This window comes from Mycteria americana, chromosome 1, assembly GCF_035582795.1.
Source record: "Mycteria americana isolate JAX WOST 10 ecotype Jacksonville Zoo and Gardens chromosome 1, USCA_MyAme_1.0, whole genome shotgun sequence".
Classification (NCBI taxonomy): domain Eukaryota; kingdom Metazoa; phylum Chordata; class Aves; order Ciconiiformes; family Ciconiidae; genus Mycteria; species Mycteria americana.
The window spans coordinates 96686490-96701789 of NC_134365.1; the positions used below are offsets into that span (position 1 = coordinate 96686490).

Consider the following 15300-nt stretch of genomic DNA (forward strand, 5'->3'; position numbering starts at 1 on the left):
ATTGTTCTATTCATATGTTCCCATGTCCTAAGAGACAGGCATAAAACATGACAAAAATATTAGCAATTAGGTTTTAGGGACTGTGATCTCACAGATGAGAACAGAACAAATTCAACTGAAGTCAATGGAATTATACCCACTGACGTGAGATCACAACACAGCACTCAAAAAATACCTTAAATCTTAAAATCCCCAGATGCAATGTCTGTGGCCAATGTCTATATTAGCTACACGTGCATTATCCTGAAAGGAGGTTTCAATTATTTTTATAGTGAGATAATGTTCCCTTGACGATCTTAAAATCTTAGTAGCATATAACAATTAAATTTCATTCTTGAGAAGACAATAGCAAACATCTGCAACTTTGAATCTATACAACAATTAGCAATTTTTCCATTTTCTTCACGAGAACAGTACCTTTTCCACAATACCATAAAGCTACTGACAAGCTACATACAAGAATTTGAGGGCAAAGCAGGGGGAAGTCTCCTCCTAGGCCAAGCACAAACCGGAAGTTTTACACTTTGCCAGTTGCAAGAAAAACAGGAAACAAAACACTTCATTTTGTAATAAAGTATCAGCTAACATACTTAGCAGAAGGAAACCCGTTCTTCACCAGCCAAATCTGACTTTCATTTGGTGAACTAAAAATATATCTGCAGAGGTTTTGTTAACACAGCTGACTTCAAAATTTGGAACTTTCTTCCTTCCAGATGCAAAATAGCTCAAAATTATGCATTTTCAAGGAAAGATCCAAAGGCCCCTCTACCGTCTATTTGCCACAAAAGTTAATCACCAGGCATTAGTGAACACAGCCAGTCCTAGAGGCTAAGGAAACACTGTTATCCCCACTTTTGGATAGAAAATAGAGCAATTAAGTCTCTTCTGTGTTTTCTACAATGTACTTTACAGCATTGCTATGCAAGGTTTAGCCCATTGCATGATGCCACCACTGACCTTTCCCAGTACTGCTCTCCTGTGTTTGGTCCTAAACTAATTAGAAGAAAGAAAATGGCACAGTCAACAGGGCTGTGAGCAAATGTAGGTATTTCTTTTCTCCTCCCCTCCCCACTTTTCTTAGGATGAAGTTTAAAAAAAAAAAAAAAAAGGAAATAAGAAAAAAGAGACTACACATACTTACGAGAAGCCCAGAAAAGATAACTTGAGGGTGGCTATATGAAAAAGCTACTTAAATCTTGTTTTGCCAGAGGAAAAACAGGGAGCTGACATTTCTTAACCAGCAACATCACTACAGGTCAAGCCAACTGTTTACCTCAGCCAGCTAATCCAAACTACAGTTTGATTTGTCTGTGCTAGGAATCAAAGAAAAGCTAGTTAGCTTGTTTTTTTAATTAAAAAAAAAAAAGGTTATTGTCCCATAACTAAGGATTCCTTGTAATGTGTCACCTTAATGCTTATCATGCCACGGCTGCACGTGAGAATGGACACTCAGGCCCGGTTTCTGTCAGGACTGGCAGCACCAGCAGCAGCATTTTCAGGCCCTCTTCTGCACTATGGGCATGTGATTAAAAGAACTAATGGATCACAGTTGTTTCTCTAAAATGTACAATCCCATAATTTTCCTAGCATGATGCTGGGGGTAAAAAGGAAGGTTAGTTGTGTTCATGCCTAAAGAAAACAAACTCCAGTTACTGGAGAATAATGTTCCTTTCTTCTCTAAATGACCATTCACCTGCATGGTAATGCTATGAGGGACCTCATCAGTATGTCCTTCCCCTGCTCAGCTCACCCAAAATAGGATCTCCAGTTCTACAGCAGCACAGTGACTGCAGAGCCATTCTGCAGCAAGAACCGAATCCCACCTGCCATCCTTTTCAACAGTGCTTAGCAGAGGTGTGGATCTTCTTAGCTGCTCTGCAGACCCTGGGACGAGGAATATTCATTTAGAGATGCTACTGGAGGCTACCTGCATTCTTGGAAGGAACAAATCCCTATCCCCACCAGCAGCTGTACCCCAGCACACTAATAATGATGTACAAATGACAATCTGTCACCCAATGTGATCACCTCTGAGCTGAGCCAGAGGTATATAAGGTCCTTTTTAAGATGGGAATGAAGAGTAATGCATTCCCCTACAGCTTAAACCCCTTGGGGGTGGGTGAAGGAAACACCTTCTACTAGCAGTGTGGAAGTTCTTCAGGCAAGGATGGAAATACCTGAGAAGAGGGGAAAGGAGCAAAAGACAGTAGCTTCATTTCCTGACCTGACAGGGAACTTGACACGCACTTAAAGGAAGTTAGCCCAAGAGAAATGCTGCATCTGGGAAAATGTCTGTGTATCGGGGACATGGCACTGAGACAGCTGGTCAGTAATTACAGTCTCAGCCTCTTCAGATTTACTTTTTAGCAGAAAAGATAGCCCGTCAAAAACCTAATCCTCTGCAAACCAGTAGGGAGCAGGCAGCCTTGCACTCTTTTTTGTGAGAACTTTCAAGACCCAATAAAGGTGACACAGAGTTATCCCATTCCTCTCACAAAGTGTCACCAGATGGTTCAGAAACTTAACTATAACCCAGTTATAGATTCAAAGAGCTCAGTTTATGGTGCATTTCTGCATGTATATTAGCACAGAAACATACAGTATAACACAGATTCAGAAAAATAAACACCCTTTTAGATGTGGGGCTGAAGTGACCTCAAAATGAACCTCTTTCAGATTAAAGAGGCACCCTTCTGAAGTTCCAGATATGAATCTAGGACCGCTGGGTGACAGGGATCTACTTCTGAGACGCATGGAAAACCAATAAGCTTGAGTCTACAACCATACCTTGTGGGGGCTCCAGGAACAAGTCTATTCCATCCCTGCAAGCTGTCCGACATCCCCTGAGGACACTGAATGGTCAAGAACAGGAATTTAAAACAGTCTTCAGGACAGTGGTTTACCAAGAATAGGGTGTCTTTGGGACTGCAAACAGCCCAGTCTACGTGCAGGGCACAGGCACTCTGGCCAGTGGAGTCACAGAGAAAGGGACAGAGCTGGACAGGCTCCCACCTGCAGCAAGGCAAGGCTCCAAGCACTGACGCAGCCGTCTTCAAAGACTTCAAAATGGTCACAGTGAACACAAGCCCTCCCTAAATTGTGCCAACCGAGCATAAGATAGACCTTAAAAAGATTAAGGTATGAAGGATAAGGAATGCAGGCAGATGCAGGGAACACAACGTCTGCTTCAAAAAACCACCCTACTCACTTGCAGTGAGTCGCTAAGGTGGAAAATACAGCTTTTGCTCTGCTCCTACTGAGGAAGGAGCAATTGCAAGGCTCTAAATTGGCCTCAGTGGGGGTCCCTTCATTAGTCATCATGGTTCACTATGAAACAGAGGTTACTTTCTGTGAATGGCCAAACCACAGTGATGAAACAGATTTCTTTATGTGAAGCAATCCCCTACCACAACATAGATGCTATCAGCCAGTATCATCATCCTGCATTTTCTTTTGTGAGTGAAGATGTTCAGTCTGACCGCTTATGTGTCAGAGGGAAAAGGCCTGCTGAGAAGGAAGCTTTGGATCGTTTCTTGGCAATGCACTCTGGCCCTGGGCTCTAAACCCTGACACACCACACGTAAGCAGATTATGCTCTTCACCCAGCAAACAAGGAGGTGCATCTCCTCAGCAAGGAATGGAGCTCTCATAGCTCACATCTGGCTACAACTCCACCAGGAAAGAAATGTGAGGCTGGAAACAGGGCTATCCCACAGCAACAGAAATTAAAAACTACAAAGAAGATGCAAATAAAGTTAAAATTCACAAAAAAAGTGATACAAATCAGAAAGGCTTGAGTAACCTCAAGCAAAGAGCAACAAATCCCAGAGGAGCTCTGGTTTGCCAAGACAAGAGGAAGAGCTGAGAGTGCAAGGGTGAGTGCCATCCACTCTGGCTGCCTATGTGCAGAACACAGGGAAGAGGAAGGAGGTGCATGGGATCCCCCTTTGTAAGGCAGTCCCTCCATCTGAAAAATTTAATCCAATACAAATTAAAATCCTAAGGAAGTAAATGTAGCAAGCAGTTTAAAAGATGGTCTTAAAAACCCCCAGAAAAATGGATGTTTGTCTTATATGAGCCAAAGATGTATAGTTTGATGTTTTTTGCTTAATTGCTTAATTTTGAGGGCAAGCCTTGTTTGCACATTTGTTTCATTTAAACTACAAATGAGGAAAAATATATTCAGGCTACAACAATCTTGACTATAGCTAACTTTTATTTGGAACAAGGCTGTTTTACTCTACTTCTAACTTGCTTTTGAACTCCAGTTCCTTAAGATGCCTTTGAAATAAAAAAAGATGGTAAAGTTTGCAGATTGACTTGAGTTGACTTCCACTTTACATGCAAACAGAAGCTCTTCACAGCTGGCTCACAGTAACACCCTCTGATCACTCCTTGGCAACAGCTGTAGAGATCCACCACCGCAGTTAGCCATGAAGACACAAGAGTTGGGGGGAAAAAAGCCTATAGGCTAATTGTTTTGGTTTTTTTTCCTATCCTGCATTCAGAGATGACAAAGAGACATAGCTCATTATGTGAAAGCCGGTACACAGCTCTGACCTGTTTCGTTGTAGCTGAAGTTCATGCTACATTACATTGATATGGCTGCAGAAAAGTAAGCACAAAACCAATAAATTACATTCCTAAGGAAGCAGCAACTACCTAAAGAAATGAACTAGTAGGCTGGCAACATCTTGCATCACCACGCCAGGACTTTTAGGTCACAAAGGCAGGCAAATCGGTACAGAGTCAGGTAAACAAACATCTCATTTACACTTCAAAATCTCAAATTATGTGATAGTTCACACTTTTTCCTAGTGTGACATTGTAATTGGTTCATCCACTTAAATGGTTCCAGGATGAACCGGTGATACTGTAAAGGAACTAAATTGCTATCTTGTTAGGAAGGACACTAAAGGCATGGGAGGAACACCCACAGGAGTAGTAAAGGAAAGCCTATCTTCGTAAGCCTGTAATTGTACCACTCTGCATCGCTGTGTAATCTATTTTAAAACTGGCTGCGTTCTTGTTTTCTTCTGAGTCTCTCACCCTGAATCTGCCAACTCTTCCCATCCTTTACCTGATCCTGATCATTCACATTTCTCTCACACCTCAACCCTATTAGCTCGGCTAGCCTACTGGGGGTCTTTAGTGTGCCTTTGACTTATACAGGAATTTTTCTGTTAGTGCAAAGAAACCTTAACCAAAGTCTTCAAATAAGGCCAATACATATGCTTATAGCTAAATACAATAAATCTGAAAACTGAACCAATAGAGCAGTTATACTGATTACATTTTCTTACAGTGACTAATAATTTCTTTTGTGTTTTAAAAGTAAAGACTTAGAGTCAACTGAAGCATGGGAAAATATTTAATGTGATTTTCCAAAGCACAGCATTTCTGAAGCTCTGCCAGTCATGTAGTAGATTGAACATGGCATTATGAAGTATTCTCATGTGTAGCCACAGTAACTCTACGATACCGGTAATTTAAAGCCTTGTGAGATTCACTTATAATTCTAGGTAAAGTACATTTCTTAAAGTATTTAACTGGCAACCATCCAACACTGTGTTCCAAAAACTGAAGTGCAAATTTCACAGCCTCTAGCCCTGGCAATTCACATCCTATAAAATAATCAGAAATTTTTATCTTTTGCAGAATAGCTAGGATCCCATGCCCTTGCAGACAGTTTTTATATTTTTTTCCCCAAACCATAAAAATATCACAAGAGCTGCTAGCAGGTTGGAAGGATGACAACAAAACTTGTGTCGGGGGCTTTTTATTTCCTTTCTTTTAAACTCCTTGGGGAGTCTAGTGATCAAAACTTAGCAAAGTGCATAAGTATGTTGTGTAACAGGATTGTTAGATCTGTTGGCTTCAAACTAAAAAGACTGTAAAACAAAATTCCTATTATGGATATTTCTTGATGTTTGGTGGTCTGTCATGCATTCCCACTATGGACAGTTATTTTCATCCTTTTGCTATGAAGATTTCTGATTAAAGAGCATTGCTGCAATACTTCCATGAAATTACTGTAATTTGGGAATTTTACTTTTGGAAAAAAATGTAACAGAATAATTAACATGTCTATCAATTCTGCTCTCCTAATTAATGCCAAAAGTGGAAGGGCTGAATTATTAACCACTTGCTTAGTTTGGCTGTCACATTGACAGAATTTCAGCAACACCAGAAGCCAGAATCTTCCTCTAATTCTGCCCACAAAGACCTGTCCAAATGGGCAATGCAGACTCACAAGAAAAAGATGTGTCTTCCTAGAAGCATCTGAACTAATACTTCACTGCTGATCCACACAAAGAGAAAGCAAATTTGAAGCATATTTTTGTATTTACTCTTAGGCAATTCTTGGGTGAAGCTTAATAAGCTGGGTTTGAGCTATGAAGTTCTCTGTATCTCTGTGCTAACTACGTAAGGAATGCCTCGCCTTTCTTCATCTGACTTGCCATCAGTAGAGACAATCTTTCCAAAGCTTTCCTTATCAAATGCTCAATCTCTTTGGAGAGCTTTTATGTACAGTACCTCACCACTGTGGATTATGGCCAGTGGCCAGCAAACGGTTTTGAAGCTTCACCAGTGTGACTGAGAAGAGAATCCAGCCCAAGTGCCATAAACACCATAAGCCAAATCTTAGTTACATGGAATTCAATGGCAAACTTCCCATTGGTTTTGTAGAATCCAAAATTTAGTTTCTAGTTACAGAAACTTATCCATTAAAAAACACAAAAGGAATCTGACATTAGACTTCCTCAACATATATACTAAGGTAAAGCATTTTGCTACATTTTTGTAAGCACCTAATGTTGAAAATATCCTTCCAAAATAAAAATTTCATAGCCTTTAGAATTTCTTACAAAGTATACCTTCCCACTCTCCTGGTACTTTACAAGCGGGTTTTAACACCATAAAACAATACACCACATATAAAATTCATCACATACAGCAGACCTCTCAAAGAAGGTAAAATCACGAATTCTGTGCACAGTTTAGTAGTTTTTCCTCTAAATAGCTATGTCAGTCTTTCCGCCAAAAATTTAAAGCAGCACTTAGATCTACACATATAATTTGAATATTATTTCCTAACTCTGCAGATAAAATACTGATACCAAACAAGCTTTATTAAAAAACAGATAAAAAACCCCCTCAAAACAAGAACTGCATTTGCTTTTGCATGGAAAAAAGAGGAAAAATACTCTCAAAAAAAGTTACAGCTGAAGGAAAAAAAACTTAAGTGCTTACACATCTGCTGGAATTATGAGCATCTTACTCATCAAACTATACAGTCTATAGCTTATCTGACATGGCTTCATGAATGCATCTCTCTGCCCCCAGGAGGAACAGCTAAAGATGTTTTAAAAGTCTCTGAGGACATTTTAAAATGAATCAAAAATGTAGAACCATGAACCAAAAAAAAGCCTCAAATAAAGTTGCTGATACACATGGAAAGATGTGAATTTAATCTCACAAAAGACTGATTTTTAAGCACAGACAGTAATTTATTAACTATGAAAATGTCTGACTGGCCTAGACATTACCAAGGACCTTTTCATTCCTAAATAACATATTTTATCAAATGTTCTGTTTAAAAAAAACATACTCCATGTCATGTGTGTAGGACAGGTTGTCAGGTAACCCTGTAAGAGAAGCAGCAGCTCTGAAGCTGGTGTGCCAGAAGCAGAAGTACTGCACGTGGGGGTAAACTGTAATCTGCATTCACCAAGGACAGGGATGACAAAACAGAATTACTTATTTCTTAGAAAGGCTTTGGTTTCCCTTTCAAGCCTAGAAAGCATTCACTCAGCACAGCCCAGTACTTGCTACTGCTGCCCCTCATTCTTCAGGTACAGGAGTAGCCACATCCACACCCATATCATAACCTCCCAGCTAATAAAAGCTAACCAGCAATAACCTTGTCCTGGCCACAAAAAAAGAAGAGAAAAGAAGCCTTACAGTCAGAGGAGATGACAGAGAAAAGCTGTCCACAGTGAAAGGTAGATGACATCAAAGAGGAAAAAGTCCCTCTGACAGCAGCTGCTTCCTGCTTACTGTATGAGCTTCACTCCATGAGTTTCACTCCCCAGATTTTTCGAGTCAAGCACTAAACAGAGTGGGACTGAAAAAATATGTGCATTGCAAGTCTTTTTTTAATGCCCAGGGAAACAGTGGATCCTGAGAGATGCAAAAGGAACTTGCTGGGGAGAACCATGGTGTGGTTTCAGGATGCAGGCAGGAGGGCAACATGTTTCTATAGCTCCCACCCTGCAACCACTGTAGGCACCTGCAGCAGCTCCGAGCTAAGAGCCAACCACCAGCCACCAATGCAGTCTACATCAACCCACAGTGCAGGTGTGCCCAGCTGGTAAACCTTCATGCCCTTGCCAAGTTACTGGCCTCAACAAACTCCAAAAAGAATGAACAGAGATCAGGAAAGTGAGTTGTGACTGAACCTCCCAAAAAAGGCTCAATTTGACTTCTATGTGACTTAGCTAAACTGTGAGAAGCCCACAGCATACTTTCTTCTTCTTCTTCAGCCTAGACCCAAATAAAATCCGCAATAAAAATCTCTGCTGCAATCATCAGCCTCAGTAAAACTGTATGCAACATGCTTGCCTGTAATTGCTGGACACAGGCTTTACATCAAGCCGTGCTTCATCCTAAAGTCCTACTGATCTAAACAGTGACACGCAATGCTCGTCTCTCCAGGCTGGTTACTGCAAACGTGGCTCAGAGTAGGCTAGAAGATTGTCAAGTGATGCTCATGTGCCTTCTGCTAAACCCAGCTGGCTCTGCTATTTTTTAATTTGTCAAAGGTGAACAGGGAAGGTGAAAGGTGTAAGACATGGAAGGGAATAAACCAGACACTCTCAAATTACCAGCTAAAAAAACCAGCTGACAGGAGAGGGAGTAGGCCTTTCATAATCTAGTGAAAATGCCATGCCACTTAGGAGGTTTATGTTTGTCATGCTTCTGTGACTATTTGCGAAATGTGCTTAGTCTGTACACTAGGTACGAACTTGAAGGAATTGAAGACAGACAAATGTGATGACTGTTTTTCCTCATCACCTCCACAACCCTACAGTCTTCAAATGAGCGCAGAAACATAAGATGTCCCTGACATCCAAATCTGACCCTCGCTAACTAATACCTCTCATGGTGCACCAATCAGCTCAGCAAGCTCTTTTCACCCAAACACTGCAGGGTTGGTGGGATTAAAAAGCAAGTGGTCAACAAATTGAAGAAATTAATAAAATGTAGCAGTATAAAGTAAAACACTACTATGTTCACAGTTTCTTTTCAGACAACAACCAACTTTAATTTTTTCTTTTTCCCCAAGGGCTAAGCACTCTTCTTTAGAGGAAATCTAACCTCACTACTTTCCATGCAGCACTCTACAAATCCAAAAGATTGGTTAGTTCTCCTAACTTTGACTAAATTAAAGCGCATTTGATAAAAAAGCCTATGAACTGTAAATTCTGTTTGCAACTACCAGCTGGTGGCCAACTTGCTGAACAGGTAACTTTCTTGTATTGAAAGACTCAAAGTTCAAACATGAAACTAAATAAATTCCTAAACTTCTGCATGTGGCTGTACTTGCCTCAAAGGGCCTTATATGCATCTGCAAAATATAAACAAACATTAGACGATTCTATAACTATAGTTCCAGAATTTGCGAATATGATTTTATTACAGATTTTGAATAGGTATTTGCTTCCAAAAGAGCCAAATATTTAATTTGATGTTTCTTTCTATCGCTTTTCCAGCAGAAAATAGAACACTTGATTTTTATTATTGGCCCTGAAAACTGGGATCTTTTATTTCAGAGTCAGTCAAGCTATCTCTCTTTTGTGGAGAGACAACTAACATCAAATGTACACTACAAACAAACCAATCAACCACTACTGGGTTTATAATTTCTCAGGTTTTAACACACTGAAGGCAGACGACTTCAGGTGCAGTATGAAGAAAACAAAACTTCAGGACTTGCCCCAATCAGATGTACTGCATGATTTAATTTTGATACTAGTCAGTGTTCAGAAAAGCCCAGAACTGTCTCAAGTCAACTCCTAATTATGCAGGCAAATTGGGAAAAGATGACCAGAAAAGACTAAAACATAAATCAAACCAACCACATGTAAAATTAGGCTAAAGCACATGCATGCCGTATTATTCTTCGAAATAAAACTAGCAGCTAGATTTCCATAAGAAGCAGATACAGGTTTAAGGTGCAGTGAGCACCATAATTAGATCAGCCCTTACTCTGCACTCATACCTTTCACAACCATTTGATACACCAGCAGGTGTTGGGAGAAGCCATGGTCTTACTAATCCAAAACCCAGATAGCCATCCCAGTTAAATGAGAGCTGACTAACATAACAAGGAGTTAACCCCTTAAATAAGCTATTGTAGGCCTCCCTCCCGAGGGATTTCTCAATTGCTATGAAAACAATGTTCCAAATCCAGCTTCCATTGCTAGAACGAAAACAAATGCTACAAAGAAAACAAATGCTACAAAGAGTATGACAAGATGGAAGTCTTCACACAGCCACTGAGTCAAATGATGGGATCTCACGTGCTGCTTCAGTTACCAAATTTAATAGTTTTAGTATGCCTGTAAAGACAGGCTTCAAACTGACACTATTCCAGAGGTCATGGCTCTCAGATTCCAAGCAATCCATCATCAAAACCCTTCAAAAGTAGCAGCCAAATTTAACATCAGCACCTGACAGGATACTATTAAACAGACAGACCTGCACTAAAGCATTCTCACATAGGAGCTTATACAAACCCCTCAAAAAATGTGTGTTGTTATAAAATATACTTAGTCACCTCATCTGATCTCAGCAAGCAAGCATGGATGAATTTACCTCGTATGGCATTAAAATCAATGCTGCAGATTCAGTGCTTTACAAACAATGCTTCTTTCTCCTAAAGTAATGATGAAAGCCCTCCTTCTTCCATATTCCTTCCTCCATAGAATTCTTCAGGGTGTTTTCTTCTGCTAAAGACATAAAACTCAAGTCTTGGCCATTTATGCTCACTAAAAGATATGAACTCGTCCATCTTCCCCCACTGCTAGCTTGTCTAAATCCCAACTTAGATTGTTTCTGCCTCTCCAGATTTCCCCTTTGGCGACACCTAAGAAAGTAGCTGTATTTTCTCCACACAACTCTTTTCTTCTGTCTCTTTTCTAATTGAACTGCCAGAAGTTTTTCAAATGGAGGAAGAGTCAAGCTAGAAACTTGTTTTGGGGCAAGGGAGCTGCTTTTGGTTTTAACTTTTAAAAATGCGTGATCATTCAAACTAGCAAGATTTTAAAATTCAAATGAAAGTAACCGCAATTAACAGATGCTTTTACAAGAGCAGGAGTGAGTAAAAACTAGCCACCAGGCAAATTCTAACAAGCCAAATTGGCTAATGGTTGCATCCAGCTGCAAAATAAGCACCTTTTTAAAAAAAAAACCAATCTTTGGAATTCATAGACAGATTTTATTTGCATTTTCTGCAATGAATTGTTATAATCATGTCCACCAAGAGATGGAAGTTGTGTTCTAATTTTATTAATCCTCTTATCCAAGTATTTTAGACACTGATTCCACCATTATAAGGAACAGCCAAAATGCGAAGGCACGAGGGGAATGAAAAGGATGCCAAAGGGCATCTTTTCATAGGGGGAGTGAAAAGGCTTAAAGAAAGCACAATAGGATCTCACCGCTTAATTGTCAATGCTCAAAAAAGTCAGTTTGGTCATATCACTTCCTTCACTGCCTTTGTACCAATACTACTAGCTCAAGCTCCAGCTGCTCACCTGGTGCCGTACAAAACCTAAAAACATATATGGTTGCCAGTCTCTAACATATTTCAATCTGTATGTTCATGATTTATATGATTTCAGGTGGATCTTGTTAGGAGAATAGGCCCAAATCTGACAGCCCAAAAGAGGCAAGGCTGCTGCAGCTCCATGCTTCCAGGTGTAACCAGTAGCAAGGCCGAAAATGTGTTCTCAGTAGGCGCTCTCAGAGCACGTGCAAACACTGCACACACACAGATATATACAGCCACCACACAGGTAACACACAGCTCCTCTCTGGCTGAAGAGGAAGAGGTCCACTAGTGAGAATATATATATATTTTACATGTATACACATGTACTTATTATGTATATAATATATATATACACACACACATGTCTATGCACATGGACAATACAGATCCCTTCAGCAGCTGTGCTCAGACACTCAGTCTGCCCAGTAACCGCTCCTGGACCCCAGTCCTCCCAGTTGCTGGCATCCGGACATACGAGCCCCCAAGGGCAGTGCCCCACTCCAGCTGCTGGCGCAGACTGTCACGCACACATCCAGAGCTGCCTGGGACTCCCTTGCTCCACACACATGTACCTGGCTCCCATACCACTTCACCTACTCACCGGCCCGATCTTTGCTACTGCTGCCACAGTCAGCTGCACACCCGCGCTTGCTCCGGGTGCTGCACCAGGTCTCTGGCCTCTGGTCCCACCCCAGTGGCTGGCACTTGGTTTCATTCACTTAGGTGTCCCCAGGTGCTGGCACCCAGGCACATGGGCCCCACAGCCCGCAGTCCCAGCCCAGCTGCTGGCACCCAGATCCTCACTTGCTCCAGCTGCTGCAGCACAGTTGCTGTATTCAGACCCCCATTTAGCCACACAGAATAGAAAGTCCCTCACCCAGGAAAGAGGTAGAAAGGAATATAAGAAGACAACAGCACAGTCTGTCCTGTCAGGTGCAGGGCACGGCCAGACAAGTGTACTGACCAGCAAAGTATTTAGACACAATTGGCCCTTTTTATGCCCTTAGCCCTCTATTTTCCCACACTTGTTCCTCCCCAAATCATCTAAATGCCTCCCTTTGCCTGCCTTTGGTTCTTCTCCAAAATATCTCATCATAAGTCCTGCACAATGCCAAAAATGCTCTTCCCCTGCATCCCATCATGTGTGCCGTACACCTCTGCAGCCACCCCCCCTCAGTCGAAAAGGTGCTCTGGCATTGACTTATCTTGATGGGTTTCATGTCTGGACCCTGGGGCTGAGGCTCTCCTGGGACAGCTGTGGGAAGGGCCCAGACTGGGTGTCCCTTCCTCCCAGTCCTTAATTCCAGTTCCTGCCTGCCCCTGTGCTCCTCTGGGCTTGTGGAGGTGGGCCTTTGGTGGGCTGATGGCTCTTGCGATGGCCTGTGAGGAGCTCAGGGCAGGGTACTGGTTGGGATCCCCCATCTGCCTTTGTCTGTGCTCACATAACCTAGCAGATCTTCCCATGCAAGAGTGACCTAGCAACTAAAATGCCCTGCCCCGCCCCCAACTTTCTTTTCCTTTTCAATTTATTTATTTTTTGTAATTGGTGAACATCTGCTTTTCCTATTGCGCATTTGGTATAATTTAGAGGAAGAATGAAAGGCATCTGTATTAGAAACACAAACAGAGAAAGGCACTGAGATCAGACCAAACAATCCTCACAGAAAGCATGAAAATAAATTCCAGCCAAACGCAAAGGTGAATTTTCCAAATTCCAGTACCCCTCTTTTTAGAAGGGGATGCATTAAGCATTTGTCTGTGATCTTTTTAAACTTTTAGTTTATTATCAGGCAAAGAACTCCCTAAATCTCATTTAACATTCACCCTGACCGTGGGTACCTTCAGCCTGGCCCAACGCAGAGCTCACAAGCTAGCTTTCACACACAGGATCCTTTCAGCTGGTCCAGCACATCACCTTGGGAGAAGAGGAGCAGCAGCGACCGGCGCAGCAGACAGGCCTCCCTGGCCAACACGCTCCTCCTGAAAGTTATTTTTGCTTTCTGACCGAGCACTGCACGCAGCAGCCCGGTGCGCTTGTGGGGAATTGTAAAGCGTTTCGACCAATTCTTTCCAAGCGTGGGGAAAATTACTGCTGCTTATGTAATCTGCCTTTTGCCAAACGTGAATCTGGGAGCTCAGCTGAGCTGATGTTAGTATTTCTTTAAAGTTAAAGAGCCAAAACATCTCTCAGTCTGATGCTCTTCTGGCTTCCACCATTGTCTATTGATTCTGCTAAAAAGTTACATCACAGTCCTCAATGCCATCTATACCATTAGCATCAAGCAAGGTGTTTTGTTTAAGGTACAGTTCAGAAGCTAAGATTTGGGAATACAGGGACACAGAGCTGTACATAAGCAAAGAAGCAGCAGCAGTATTATACTGTGTTAGCCCCACAGGTCACAGGTACTACGAGATACCTGGTTTACCCGTATGATGGTGGGCTACCTTGCTGACCTGCGGCTGCTGGAAAGAGGCAGCCCCAAGTGTCTTCAGACAACCTGCAACCTTTCCACCTTGTTACTTAAACTGGACTCTTATTTAACCTCTTAACTGACAGCACATAATTGTATTGTTTTATATGCAGAGTCTGTTCATAGCATATCCCTCGAAGTTAATTGAGTTCTTGGTTTGCTATACCACTTAATATAATTATGCATCACTTAAAAAGCACACTAGAAGACATACAAGCCAAGAAAAGAAAACAAAGACAATTAAGAAGGATCCCTTTCTTTAAAACAACACACTGATTACTTGAAAGCCTGTTTCATAATTTGTCAGGAAACGTCAGTGATGCATATCAATTTCAAAATAATAAGCATTAAATAAATGCAGAAAACCAATTGAAGGAAGGCTGTTATGAAAGCATTTTACAGCAGCAGTAAACCCCAAATCCTGAAGGACTTAAAATGGTCCAAGACCACACATTCTTACCAAGCACAAGAACTGGCTTATAAACTGCATGTAAATTAACAACAAAACAATGGCAATAGTCTTCAGATTACACCTGCAATGAGAAATGGCTCATCCAAGAAAAGGATGCCAACCCACCTGCCTCTGCTGTGACTGAGTTTGGGTTGATTCTTACTCTCAGTCAAGTTTCTACTACTTGCATGATAGTTGATCATACTGATGCTCAGAAAACCAATGTCTCAAGTTTAGAAACTTAACTGTTTTATACATATCTAGGGAAAAACAGTCTCTTCTGTTCATCACATGATACCTTAAAAGAAAACCACCCATAAGGGCATACCAATGTGAACAGGTGTGACAGAAAACACTAGCTCCCTCTTCTTTAAATAGCTTTGGTTGGCAAAGCACAAAGTGGTTATTGCAGACTTCTCTGCCCATATGACTACTGAGGGATGACTTCAGGTTAGCAAGGTTAAGGAAACAGCTGAAAGCAGCAGTTCAATTTTTAACTATTTTTAATTCAGAGGCCCCTGAAAACTGTCCAGCAAGGA

General features: G+C 41.4%; 2 protein-coding genes across 6 annotated transcripts in view; one reads left to right on the plus strand and one right to left on the minus strand.

Moving 5' to 3' along the window:
* CMSS1 (cms1 ribosomal small subunit homolog) overlaps window positions 1–15300 on the minus strand; it is a 248560-nt gene that overhangs the window by 57742 nt on the left and 175518 nt on the right. The gene's annotated exons all lie outside the window — the stretch shown is intronic.
* The window catches only part of LOC142415593 (filamin A-interacting protein 1-like), a 162810-nt gene that overhangs the window by 24912 nt on the left and 122598 nt on the right, over window positions 1–15300 (plus strand). The gene's annotated exons all lie outside the window — the stretch shown is intronic.